This window comes from Ambystoma mexicanum, chromosome 13 (assembly GCF_040938575.1).
Source record: "Ambystoma mexicanum isolate Mex_15411 chromosome 13, UKY_AmexF1_1, whole genome shotgun sequence".
In the NCBI taxonomy this organism is placed as follows: Eukaryota; Metazoa; Chordata; class Amphibia; order Caudata; family Ambystomatidae; genus Ambystoma; species Ambystoma mexicanum.
The window spans coordinates 238,186,238-238,199,529 of NC_090938.1; positions in this window are offsets into that span (position 1 = coordinate 238,186,238).

A 13,292-nucleotide genomic window follows, 5' to 3' on the forward strand; every position below is an offset into this window, starting at 1 on the left:
CTTCACAAAACACTTGTTCAAAATTCAAAGCAACTGCGTCTTCCATAAAGTATTCTTCCCTAAGATGTAAAGTGGTTTAGAAGACTATAACAATCATTCTTTCTATGGAATACTTTTGTCAAGATAGCAGAGCAAATGTCTTGGTTATAGAATAGTTTGTCAGGATGATGAATTAAAAGTGAATGTTTCTTTCCACAACACCAAGTCTTGCTTTAAAGCAACGGTTCCTTTCCTGGTTTACCTTCCGACCAGGATTAATTCCCACTTCACACAGCTTTGTTCCTTCTCATGGTTTATAGCACAACCACATTTATTTCTTTAAAGCAACTGTTTCTTTCCTGGTTTACTCTCCTGCCAGGATTAACTTCTACTTCACACAACTTTGTTCCTGGTTTATTCGCCTGGTTTCTTCTGTTAGTGGCAATGTTTGTTCCAAGTGTCCTTACATTTCATATGAGAAGATTTGCACAATGTTTGCCTGTCTCTATAGTCTCTTGACTGATGGCAACGCAGGTTACAAGTTTCTCCAAATTGACATCTTGCGAGAGGAAGATTGCACCCCCTTTGCTCTCTTATCCCTTCTTTAGAGTCTCTTGTCTGGTGGCAATGTGGGTTACAGATTGCACCCTTAATGCCGTTCTGCTATATTTGTACAGTATTCAAAAATCTGCTTTTCATTTCCATTGACACTTTTCAGAGCACGCCAAGGTTACCTTTGCTGTTAGGCCAACTAAACAGCTTTTCCTGGCATCTCCATGTAGTATTGGGGCTGCTGCAGCATAGTGCTACTGTAGTCAGGACTTCAGAACATCATCAAGCCCTCCTCCAGCTCCCCGGTCACGGTTCTACCTTTCCACCAATAAGATTGCTGCTCTTCAGCATGACGTGTCGTTGACCGCTCTTCTGCGTCTGTCTTAGTCTGTGCAGCACATCCCTGGAGCTCTCCTGGCTCAGTTGGGTCTGACACTCCGGTTACTCAGAGCGCCTTCCAAGCCACTTGGGAGTACCTCTTCCCTTCAGCTGGGCTTCCCTTCTGCGCCTCTGCCTTCTTCCACGATTCTGCTTCCCATGCCATATACTCTGCAGTGCCACACAAGTTCTCCTCCAACTCCTGCTGCTTTCACCTGTGGGTCATTTCCACCTTTAAATGTCCCACTTGGTTGATGGAAATAACTAGACAGTGTTCTTCTTAGCAGCACTTTTGATCATTATCAACTATGTTCCTCTTCCCAGTATTAAAGGGTTTCTGGGTTTTGAAGTCCCTAATAGTTTTAGAGTTTCCAAGACTGTTTTGGTTCAACTGAATGTTGTTGAACTGAATGTTATGAGAACTAGGTGATGTTCTGTAAACAGCATTTACATTACTTGGTTCCACTTTACAATATGCCATCACTATTTCAGGGGAAATGGAAGAATCATGAGTTAGTGTATTTACCACTTTCCCTCTATATGGGTCCTCTCCCACATGATCCTCCCTCATAATACGCCCCCCCCCCCCCCCCCCAAGCACAGGATCAGGTAGTGGCTGCCTTCCCGTGGGCACACGAGGAGGTAAATACTGAGGTTTTAGCGATTATTTCACCAGATTCATCACACTCCAGGGTGAGACTCTAGGTCTGCCCTTACGAGCTAAGGACCAGTTATGGGGAAATTAATGTTTGATATGGGAGTACTTTGTGTCTGTGCTTCCCTGATCATATCCAACAGTGAGAGTCTTCCAGTAACAGTAAGACAGTCCAGTGCACAGGTCACCCAAGGGAACAATTATTATGGAATAAGTCACTTACCTGTAACTCTGTTCCCCAGCATTGGTATCTTTCTTAGATTCACATGCTGTTTGAATATTCCTCGTTGCCAGACTGGGAATACTTAGTAACTTAAAAGCAGTTTTCATTTGAATTGTAAAGACTGCAGTCACCTTAGTGTTCTCTTAAGAGTCATGTTGGGTCATCTTGCCTCATAGCCAATAGGCAGAGTCTCCCTTAGCGTCAACCCTGGAGGCCATCTTCAAATTATCATAGAACATGTCAAAGTGGCAAGAAGAGCCATGTGCAGAGTAGGTGTGAGGGTTGTATGTGAATCTATGAACTATACCAATGTTTGAAAAGGAACCAGTTACTTCCCTTTAACTGTTGTTCTTCAGCATGGGTCTGGCATGGATTCATGAATATTCCCCTTCGTCAGGGCGGGAATCCTTGGTTAAAAAAAAAAAAAAAAAAAAAAGAAAGCAGTCTTGCTTTAAAAGTTTGAAAACTGCCTCCAATTAACTAACCACTGAAGTCTGCACCCATCCAATGACAACCGTCTCCTTAAGCCCCACCCCCAGTGGCCATCTTCAGATTTTAAAGCACATGAATTGACAGTATGAACCAAGAAGAGCCGTAGCGGGCTAGGAGAGAGGGTTAGCATGTGAATCTATGCCAGACCCATGCTGGAGAACAATAGTTACAGGTAAGTAACTTGTTCCTTTTCCAGCATGGAATTTGGCATGGATTGACAAGCTCATGAATACACAGCAGCGCATAACAACCGCAGGAAGTGGCAAGGCTCAACAGAAGTACAACCATTAACCCCTGTAACAGACTCACCTCAAACAAACAGGTTGGGTAGTACCGCCTGGCCGACTCTGGACTCCTCCCTGGAATCCCCATCAACGCAGTAGAATTTCGTGAAGGTGTGCATAGACCTCCACGCAGCAGCCCTGCAAATGTCCAGTAGGGGCAATGGCTCTGGTGGAATGGGCTCTTGGCCCGCCTGGACGAGGTCAGTTGGCCAGACAGTGCATGATGCAGCCGAAGAGCCACCTGGATATGGAAGCCTTCGACAGAGCCTTCCCGTGATTCACAGGTTCCAAATGTACAAAGAGTTGAGACATCTTCTGAAAATCCTTTGTGCATGCCACATAGAACCTAAAGACACAAGCAATGTCCAGCGCACGCAGAGACCTTTCAGCGGGCGAAGGAGATCAGGAAGAAGACTGAAAGCACCAAGGGTTTGTTGAGATGGAATTCAGAAGGTACCTTCGGCATAAAGGTTGGGTGGGTCCGTAGTACCGCCCTCTTAGCATGAAAAGACAAGAATGGGCACTTGCAGTAAAGAGCCTGAATCTCCCCGATCCGCCTGACCGAAGCGATGGCCACTAGGAGAGCCGTCTTCCAATAGAAAAACTTGAGGAGCCTGATGCAATGGGTCGAATGGAGTCCCTATGAGTTTAGTAAGAACGACACTGAGCTCCCAAGCCGGGGCATGAGCCTTCACTGGTGGGAAAGTCCTGAACAGGCCCTTCAGAAATTCTTTGATGAGCCTGCAAGACAACAGTGAGGGTCTGGACGGTGACCAAGTCTACAGGGAAATGGACGCAAGATGCACCTTGATGGAGGCATGGGCCAATCCGGCCTTCACTAGAGACAACAGGTACGGCAGGAGCTGCAGGTCTGTGATGCACAAAGGTGTAATCCTTTGCGCCCTGCACCACACCGTGTAGAGTTTCCATTTGTGGCCATAACACAATTATGAAGAGAATCCCCTAGCCTTGGCCAGGAACTTCCTACATTCTAGAGGAATGTCATAATGCCCAAACTCTGGGTCTGCAGGGGCCAATCCCGGAGGTTCAGCGACACTGGGTTGTGTTCCAGTATCATTCCGTCTTCTCTGAAGAGGAGGTCGGGAAGAGGAGGCAGCCCGATGGACGGAGCTACTGCCATGTGGAGTAGGTCTGGTTACCAGATATGGCAAGGCCACGCTGATGAGTCATCTTGCCGCAAAAGCGTTTGAGTGTGTTGATCACACGTAGGAGCAGCAGAATTGGAGGCAACGACTACAGGAAGAGGCCCTCCCATGTGAATGAGGAAGCATCTCCCAGGCCCCCCGGCTGAGGAAACCTGCTGGTAAAAGTCTGGCACTTCGATTTTGCCGCTGTTGCAAAGAATCGAATCTGGGGTCGGCCCCACATGCTGAAGAGACAAAACATCTGTGCCTGCTGCAGCTACCATTCGTGGCAGGACCGCAGCTCCCTGCTGAGGGAGTCCACAATGGTGTTTTTGATGGCAGAAAGATGAAATGGGACGAGAAACATGCCCTGAAGAATGGCCCAGTGCCAAAGGGCACGTGCCTCCAGGGAAAGAGCAGGGGAGAGGGTCCCGCCATGCTTCCGTATTTAAAACTGTGGTGGTGTTGTCCATAAAGATCCTCACCACCCGGCCCAACAGAAGAGGTAGGAAAGACTGGAGGGCCCAAAACACATGCCGCAGCTCCAGAACATTGATGTGCAGAGCCTGCTATTCCGGAATCCAGAAGCCTCTGGCGTGGGACTGTCTGATGCGAGCCCTCCCTGCCCCATCGGTCCTGAGAAGCATAGGTAGTGACCGTAGCCTGGAACGGGGTGACCTGAAACAGGGCTCCCTGCGTAAGGTGCTTGCGTACTGCCCACCACTGAATTGCTTGTCTGAAGTCTTGGTTGAGGGCAATTCTGGCTGTCCACTTGCCTGTGAACTGGAGCCAACCTGGTGCCCAGAAACTCCTGCAGATGTCTCATCTGTAGCCTGCAAAACAGAATCAGGTGAATGCAGGACCACATCATGCCCAGCAGTGACTTGATGAAAAACTGCCGTAGATTGAGACGTAGCTAGGCGATGTACCTTCCCCAAAATAGCTGCTACTCTCTCCTCCGAGGGAAACGCCACATATGCCAACGTGTTGTGGCGGGCACCCAGAACCAGAGCATTTTGTGATAGCACCAAGCAGGACTTCGGATAGTGGATGGAGAATCTGAGCTCCTTCAGAAGGCGCATGGTCTCCCTGGTGAGCTGCACTGACAGGGCCTGAGAGGCGGACCGGATGAGCGAGTCGTCCAGGTACGGATAGGCTAGTATTGCCTTGAGATGTAGGTGCGCTGCCACCAGGGTCAGGCACTTTGTGAATACCCTTGGTGCCGATTTCAGACCAAAAGGAAGAGCCTTGAACTGCGAGACGTGCCAGAACCACAAAGCGCAAGGACTTCCAATGCTTTGGATGTATGGGGACGTGGAAGTAGGCATCCTCTATGTCCAATGTTGCTAGGAAATCCCCATCTTCCAGCTGGCCGAGCACTTGCAGCAGCAATGTGACCATCCTGAATTCTTGGGACTTTAGGTACTTGTCGAGGCATCGCAAGTCCAGGATCGGATGCCACCACCCAGACTTCTTCCAGACCAGAAAGTATCTGGGGGAGGGGGGGACGGGTTATATTGCCCCTTTTCTCAACATGGCCAGCACCTCTGGTAGCAGCTCCTTCCTTGCCACAGGGGGAATGCGAGGGCACCCATGTTCAAATTCCAGGGTGTGCCCTTTATGAAGTATGTCCAGCACCCACTCGTCAGTGGTGATGTTCTTCCACTTGCTGATGAAGTGCATTAGACGTCCCCCCAGTGGGGGTCTGGACCCTTGGCCGGGCATTGCTTGGGCATTTGCATCCTGGCTTGCATACTACACCGGTGCAGTGCCCGTCTGCCAAGGTCTGTGACTAGCCCCTGTATGTCTCCTGGGAGGTGGAGTGGGAGGGTTGACAGTTCAAGGTGGACGTGTAGCCTTTAGAGGACCTACTGAACTTCCATCTAGAGGATCGAAAGGACGAAGACCATCACTGTTGTAAGGTCCCCAGCGATATAGTGGTTTTTGTGTCAGTTTTTATAGCTTGCAGCATTTCATCCACCACCTTGCTGAAGAAGGTATCCCCACCTTGGATTGGACATCTCGTCTGAAATTTGTGGCCTTTAGCCAGCGTTGGCGTCTGAGTGCCAAGCCATTTCCCATCCATTTCCCATCTAAGGCCACCTCTGCCTCTTGAAATAGAGCTAATGCCTCTGTGTTTTTGTAATCAGGCTAGAAATTCAGGATCAGGCCCAGTTTGAACCACAACACCCTGTCATAACGGGCCAGGATGGCTGGGGCATTGGTTGGCTTCACCGTTGAGGCAGCAGTATAGATGATACGCGTGCCCATCGCTTCCAGCTTTTTTCCCTTCCTCGCCAGGGCGAACAAGGGATTTGGGGGACGGGTTTGTTGACCGCTTACTGACAGCCTCTGAAACCACAGAGTCCAGGGAGGGCTGCGATCTGAGGCATTTAGGGACTGAGTCAGGCACTCTGTACTTTTTCTCAAGTTGGTCCTGTTTTGCTGGTGTGGAGCTTGGGGTCTTCATGAGAGCTAGGCCTTCTTCCCAAACATCGTCCAGCAGAGGAATGAACATTAATCTTCCTGGATAATGCACGTCTCTGGTAAAGAAATCCCTCCTTTTTCTTTTCCTCAGGCACTAGGTTGAAGAGGGTAGATGCTATTGAAAGCATGGAGTGGAAAGAACCCAGGAACCCACCTCATTAGGAGGCGATGCGCTGAGGGAGATGTGGGGGATGAATCGTCAGCAGCCAGCAGTTCTCCATCCCGTGGCACAAAGTCAAACTCATCAGTCTCCATAGTGCCTATATCCGTATGGAGTGCATCCACCACAGGTACAGCCAGAGTGGAAGGTGGCGTCAGCACCCTCAGTATTGGACGGCACTTTAAATCTGCAGGGTGGGTCTGTGCCGTGGTCTTGGTGGGCTGTGCCTGGGGGGGCTCCCCACCAGACCCATCGGGGGCAGGATCCGCTGTTTTATCTCTAAAGTGTGCAGTGTAGTTAGAATATCCATAGGCACGGCTAGGTGAAAAACCACTGGTGCTGGCACTGATGGTGCTAGTGCGCCTTGCCGGGATCGATGGCCGGTCCTGTTCCACTGGTGGGTCTCCTCACCCATCGGGTTGTCCCCTCCCTAGTCTGAGAAGCAGCCTTCTTGCAAGGACTCTACGTCCAAACTTGTATAGATTGGCATGACAGGATACCTTGCTACCTCCTTTATACCCAGCATTGGTCTGGGGAAAAAATCCGTCGGTGGCAACAGTTCCTTTGATCTCCCTGCCTGCTTCGGGAACGAAACTACTGGGGCCTTCACAGATTGGGTAGTCGTGGTCAAGGCGTTCATAGTTGTGGCCGGAGTGGCAGTAGGCATGTGCTGGGGAGGCAGTGTAACCCTTAGTGTAGATTTTGTCGTTGACGTTGATGGGACATTCAACAGAGCTTTCAAAACAGTTGTCGATGGGGCAGCAGTCGACAAGGTGGTAGACTGTGGTCTCGCCAGAGGTTTCTGCTGGTCGCCGCTTTCAAGGCCTTAGACGTCGGTGTCAACTGGAACCTTGGCGCACCCTCCTTGCAAGTGTCTTTCCTTGGTCTATCCTTCGATGAAGGGCCATGTTTGGACGAGACGTTCAATCTCTCTGATAACACCATCCACCAGCAGGGTTACCGGAGGCCGCACCTGGAGCCCTTTCTTCCTTCAGCCATGCCACCAACCTGCAATAAGGGTCTTGCTTCGTCTTGGCGGGGAAACCAGGGCAGATCTCGCATCTGTCCTCGTGGTCAGGATGCAGACAATGGAGGGGCCTCATGTGCCTTCAACTTAGATGCTCTTCAAGCCACATCTGGCGAAGAACTTAACAGGCCCTTATTGCCCTCTTCTGACATGGCAAGGCACATAATACTAGCAACCAAAAAAGGACACAGGGAAGATTTTGGGACCATTTCCGGATTAAATCTACCAATAACAAAAAAGTAGATCCCAACACCCTGTACTGTTTCTTTAGCCCTCGAACAACATTATCAATCACATCAATGTACAGCAATTCAAATTAGCAGGATCCCTCTCGTCAAGGAGAATCACACATTCATAGTCAAAAATTCTTATTTTTATTAAGCACAAAATGTTAAAAACACAAAAATCACAATCAAATTCACAATAACAAAACACCATTAAGGTGACATCTACTGTGCAAAACCAAATGTTCTAAAAGTTATTACACACAACAAATGTATAGAAAGAATAGCAGCGAAAATACAGCTACCCACTATCGTTGGTCAATACTTGTAATACTCTTCAGTTCACAGGTATACTCCACTAGTCAGAATTAAACTATAGTTTGCGGATACCTATAATTAGGTCCTAAAACTATTTAATACATTTATTTTCTACACTATTAAATATTACAGTGGTTTTTCCTTTTCTCAACAGGTTTTGTTCTTAATGTTACTACAGGACATTTTAAGAACTTCTTCCGGGGAACCAACGTGAAAGATAGAATCTTCACACCCGTCTAGTTTGATGCAGTGTTCAGTTTATGTGAAAAATGGCTGGCTCTTCAATTCGAATTCTCTGTTTGAGGCATAGCCGTGGAATGATTTCAGAACCTGGCATCTGGTCCGTCTTTGGAGACAGCGCTGACGGCTTTATTCACAACACCGAAGTGTCTGCTGTTTCCATGCACCGGGAGGTGCTCTTAGTCTGTGGATGTGCGAACTCTGTATGAACGTGTTCACGAAGAGCCAGCCATGTGTTACCACACATAGTAGGCCTCAACTAGGGCTTCTGAACTGGAAAAACAAATATCCGACGATGTAGCAGTCGATCTTCACGGGCAAACAGGCCCCCGCACCCGGCACTGATCAACGGTCAGCGAACAAGAGAGGTTTGGACAAAAATAGAACAATTTATCAGTGGAAAACTTACAAATAGGAACAAATTGCTCAAAGAGCAACTCAAGAGGACTCCCCGCACTGAAGTGTGCAGTAAAAATCTGAAGCTGGCCACCGGGGGAGGAGCTTAGGGAGACTGTCATCATTGGAGGGGTGCATTATGACCCAGACTTCAGTGATTTTGATTGGGTAATGGGAGAATGGCAATTTGCAAGCTTGCAAAGCAAGACTTTTTTTTAACTGAGGCTTCCTGACCTGACAGGGAATATTCATGAGCATGTGGATCCATGCCAGACCCCATGCTGGAGAACAGGATTTACAACTAGATTATGCTATTTGAACAGTTCATAAATAAGTATACACATATGCATACAACACAAAATGGGCAGAGAAAACAGTCTCACCTTCAGGAAAAGTTCACCATATGCAACCAAATGGCGAACTACTGCTTGTCTGAACCTGGGCTCATCTGTGGAATCCCTGTCGACGTAGTAGAACCATGTGAAGGTGTGGACAGGCCTCCACGTGCCCGCCTGCAGATATTCAACAGCAGCACACTGGAGGGAAAGGCAGTGGTGGTACAAAAAGTCCTTGTGGAGTTCACCCTAGGTCAACCAGGAAGCAGCCCGTTAGTGACGCAGTGGCAGTAGGAGATGCAAACCAATAGCCATCAGGAAATGAAGCACTTAAACAGATCCTTGCCCATAGTGCTGGCGCCAAAAGCCATGAACATTTGAGAAGACTTGTGGAACTGTTTGGAATGAGCAACATAAGACTTCAAAGCTTGCATGACCTCTAAAAGAATGCAGTGAGCGTTCCCCTTAAAGAAGACAGGACAGAGCCAACGCTCATTAAGATGGAATGATGAAGGCACAAATGAAAGTGAAGTTCGTCTAACATGACCTTGGATTTATGAAACAAGGTAGTATGGGTTGCATTCTAAAGCTTAGATTGAGCCCACTTTCCTGGCAGAGGTGATGGCGACCAAGAAAGCAATCTAACAAAAAAGGAATTTGATGCTCACCTTGTGCAAGAGCTCAAGGGGAGGACCCACATAGGGGCTGGTGCCCCGCAAGAGAGCCTTCAGGAATTCCTTAATAGGGTGATGAGACAATGAAGGCATGGTAGATGGTGCGAGTAAACCTCAAAATCACAGCCAGACTTTAAAAGAGAAATGTCCGAGCCCACTGCGGGCCAATGACAAAGTATGGTAAAATACTGAGGCAGGAATTGAAAAGGAACCGTATTGGCAGCAAACCAAATCGTGAAACGTTTCCATTAGTGATGATAGCAGGAGATTATGGAAGGCACGCAAGCCTTAACAAAAATGGTCTTGCAATCCTGTGGCATGGGGACATGTCTGAATTTGAGGGAAGCAGGAGCCAGGTCTGGTTTAGAGAGGCCGGTTCGTGGAGCAGGACCACACCCTTCTTCCTAAAGAGGACACTGAAGACTGGAATCACTGGAATCGAGGGTGCTGATGAGAGGCTGAGGAGTTTCTAGAACTAGGATTCTTATCTTATGGTTAATAAACTTTATTTGGCAGTGCCAACCAAGTTCAGCAAATCAGATTTACATTAACATAAAAAGGAATCACATCAACATCTATATTTAACATTATCAAATATAAAAAAATGCATAAGATATTGTCAGTTAAAATTCATAGACAAAAATAATTCATAAGACAAAAGTCCAATGCACCTTTTCAGGTTGAATCGTAGCTCAATTTTGCAACTTTTTGGAATCGGAGTACCAGGTACCAGACCATTATATACACTATTTAAGAACTCAAGTCAATGTCAAAAATAATTTGCATATTGTGTTGTTGCATAGTTCCTGAATTGGTGTTAATAAAATTCATTCTTATTTGCCAGGCTTTCTCAAGGAAATGCATTATCATTGTGACATCAGACACGTCTGATGTTATTTTAACCAGATGGCTTGCATCATGGTCTCAGAAAATGTCTTCTCGGGACAATACATAAAGGGCAAGTACAAATAAAATGGTTCAATATTTTCTTCCCAAAATGTATAATATTTACAGTTACCCATGTGATCCTTTTCGTCCACTGCGCCATCCAGCTGCGCAAGGGTAAAATATGCATCCTTAGCTTAACTGTCTGCGTTTTACCACATGGTACATTCAAGTATTCCTCAATACCCATTTTCTTTCTTCAAGATACTGCCTCACTAGTTTCCTGTCCTTGTTCGCTTACCAGATATTTTCCAGCTCTCCTCAGCTCAGTTTTGTGTTGATGTCCAAGCTCAGCTGGGTTGCTCCAAAGCAAATGGTATTTTCATTTTTCAGGTAATTTCTTTGATATACGAGAACCACTTAATTTTCATCAACCCTGGATGATTTAAACCATCTTGCAGTCCCTTTATATATTCAAAGCTTGGGGACATTCCATATTTACAGCCAAAAAAGCAAAGGCTTTAACTTCACCCAATAATCAATACCATTCCAGCCCAATTCCAATTTGACTGGTACATTTGCTGCACTATTTGACACCACCAGGAGCCATTTCAAAATGTTATTTTCTCCTTTAATTAGTAGATGGATATCCACATAGCCCCACAGTTCAGCACCAAATGTAGCTGCTGGTAGTGCCTGCATCTTGTAAACCTCAATTGTGTGAGAAATATTCCAACTGCCATAATGATTAGATCTGTTTATGACTGTAATAGAACTGGCAAGAGTAGTTACACACTTATTAATTTGGTTCTGCCAGGTTATGTTGTTGCTCATTCGCACACCCAGACCGTCAGATGGAAAACTCCTCTTGCACTTGCTGGGCAATGGTGACTCTAAAATTGCTGGGCCTAGCCATGTTTTAGGGCTAAGGAACAAGTTACTTACCTGTAACTGTTGTTCTCCAGCATGGGTCTGGCATGGATTCACATGCTCATGAATATTCCCCGTCATCAGGCCGGGAATCCTCGGTAAAGAAAAAATCATTATCAGTTTTGTTTCTGATCTGTCTTTCTTAGTAGTAACCAATCACTGATCTCTGGGTCATACTGCCCCCAGCCAATGACTGCCCTCTACCTAAGCCCCTCCCCTGGCAGCCATCCTCAGATTTGGTAGCATGTAAAGTGGCAGTGTGACCAAGTGAAGAGCCGCAGAGGGGAAGGAGGGAGGATTCGCATGTGAATCCATGCCAGACCCATGCTGTAGAACAACAGTTACAGGTAAGTAACTTGTTCCTTCTCCAGAATGGGGTCTGGCATGGATTCACATGCTCATGAATATAATACATAGCAGTATACACATGCACAACCACGGCAGGTGGCAACAGGCTCAACATTAAGCAATACAACAACTCAACATTAAGCATCTCTTACCTCCTCACCAGGCTCACCTTAAGCGAACAGGTTGCGCAGCACTGCTTGGCCGACCCTGGACTCCTCCCTGGGGTCCCGATCGACGCAGTAGAATCTTGTGAAGGTGTGCGTCGACCTCCACGTAGCAGCCCTGCAGATGTCCAGCAGGGGCACACCAGACAGGAACGCTGTGGTAGCAGCGATCGCTCTGGTCGAATGTGCTCTCGGACGGCTGGGTAGCGGTCGGTTTGCCAACCGGTGACAGTGCATGATACAGCCGGAGAGCCATCTGGAAATGGAAGCCTTAGAGAGCCTTCCCTTGATTCACAGGTCCAAAGTTCACAAACAGCTGTGATGCGCTCTAGCCACATCCAGCGAGTGCAAAGCCCTCTCGGCCGGAGACGAAGGCGACGGGAAGAAAACTGGCAACACCAAGGGCTCGTTGAGGTGGAAGTCCAACGGCACCTTGGGCATAAAGGAGGGGTGCGTCCTCAGCACCACCCTCATGTTGTGAAAAGTCAAGTATGGAGGCTTGCAAGATAGGGCCTGGATCTCTCCCACTCGCCGTGCAGAGGTGATGGCCACAAAAAATGCTGTCTTCGACGACAAGAACTTCAACGGCGCCGAATGCATAGGCTCGAATGGGGCCCTCCCATGAGCGTGGTCAGCACCACGTTGAGCTCCCACGCCGGGGCAGGGGCCTTCACCGGCGGGAAAGATCGGAATAGTCCCTTCATAAATTCCTTCACCAGGCGATGAGACCACAAGGACGCCCGTCCTGTAGTTCTGGTGTATTGGGAAATGGCAGCCAGATGTATCTTGGAGGTGTGAGCCAGTCCAGCTTTGGCCAGCGACAGTAGGTACGGCAATACTTGAGGGGCCGTAATCCGCAGAGGGTTAATCTTCTGTGCACGGCACCAGACAGAGAACCTCTTCCACTTATGTCCATAGCATTTGAGAGTTGAGGACGCCCTGGCTTTTGCAAGAACCTCTCTGTAGTCAGCCGGGATATTGTATCCTCCAAACTCTAGTGCTGCAGGAGCCAAGCCTGCAAGTTCAGCGACTCCGGGTCATGATGGAGAATGGCACCTCCTTCTCTGGAGAGAAGAACCGCGTCTGTCACCAGCTTGATAGATGGGGACGCTGACAAGTCCAGAAGGTCCGGGAACCAGATCTGTCTCGGCCACGCCGGTGCGACGAGGATCATCCTGCACCTGGACCTCTTGAGCTGGTTGAGGAGACGGAGCAGCAACGGCAACGGAGGGAACGTGTACAGGAACAGGCCGTCCCAAGGGAACGAGAAAGCATCGCCCATGCTCCTCGGTTCTGCGAACCTCTGGCACTTGGAGTTCGTCGCTGTCATGAACAGGTCGATCTGGGGTTTGCCCCACCGTTGAAAGAGCCGATGCACCTGGTCCTGGCGTAGTTC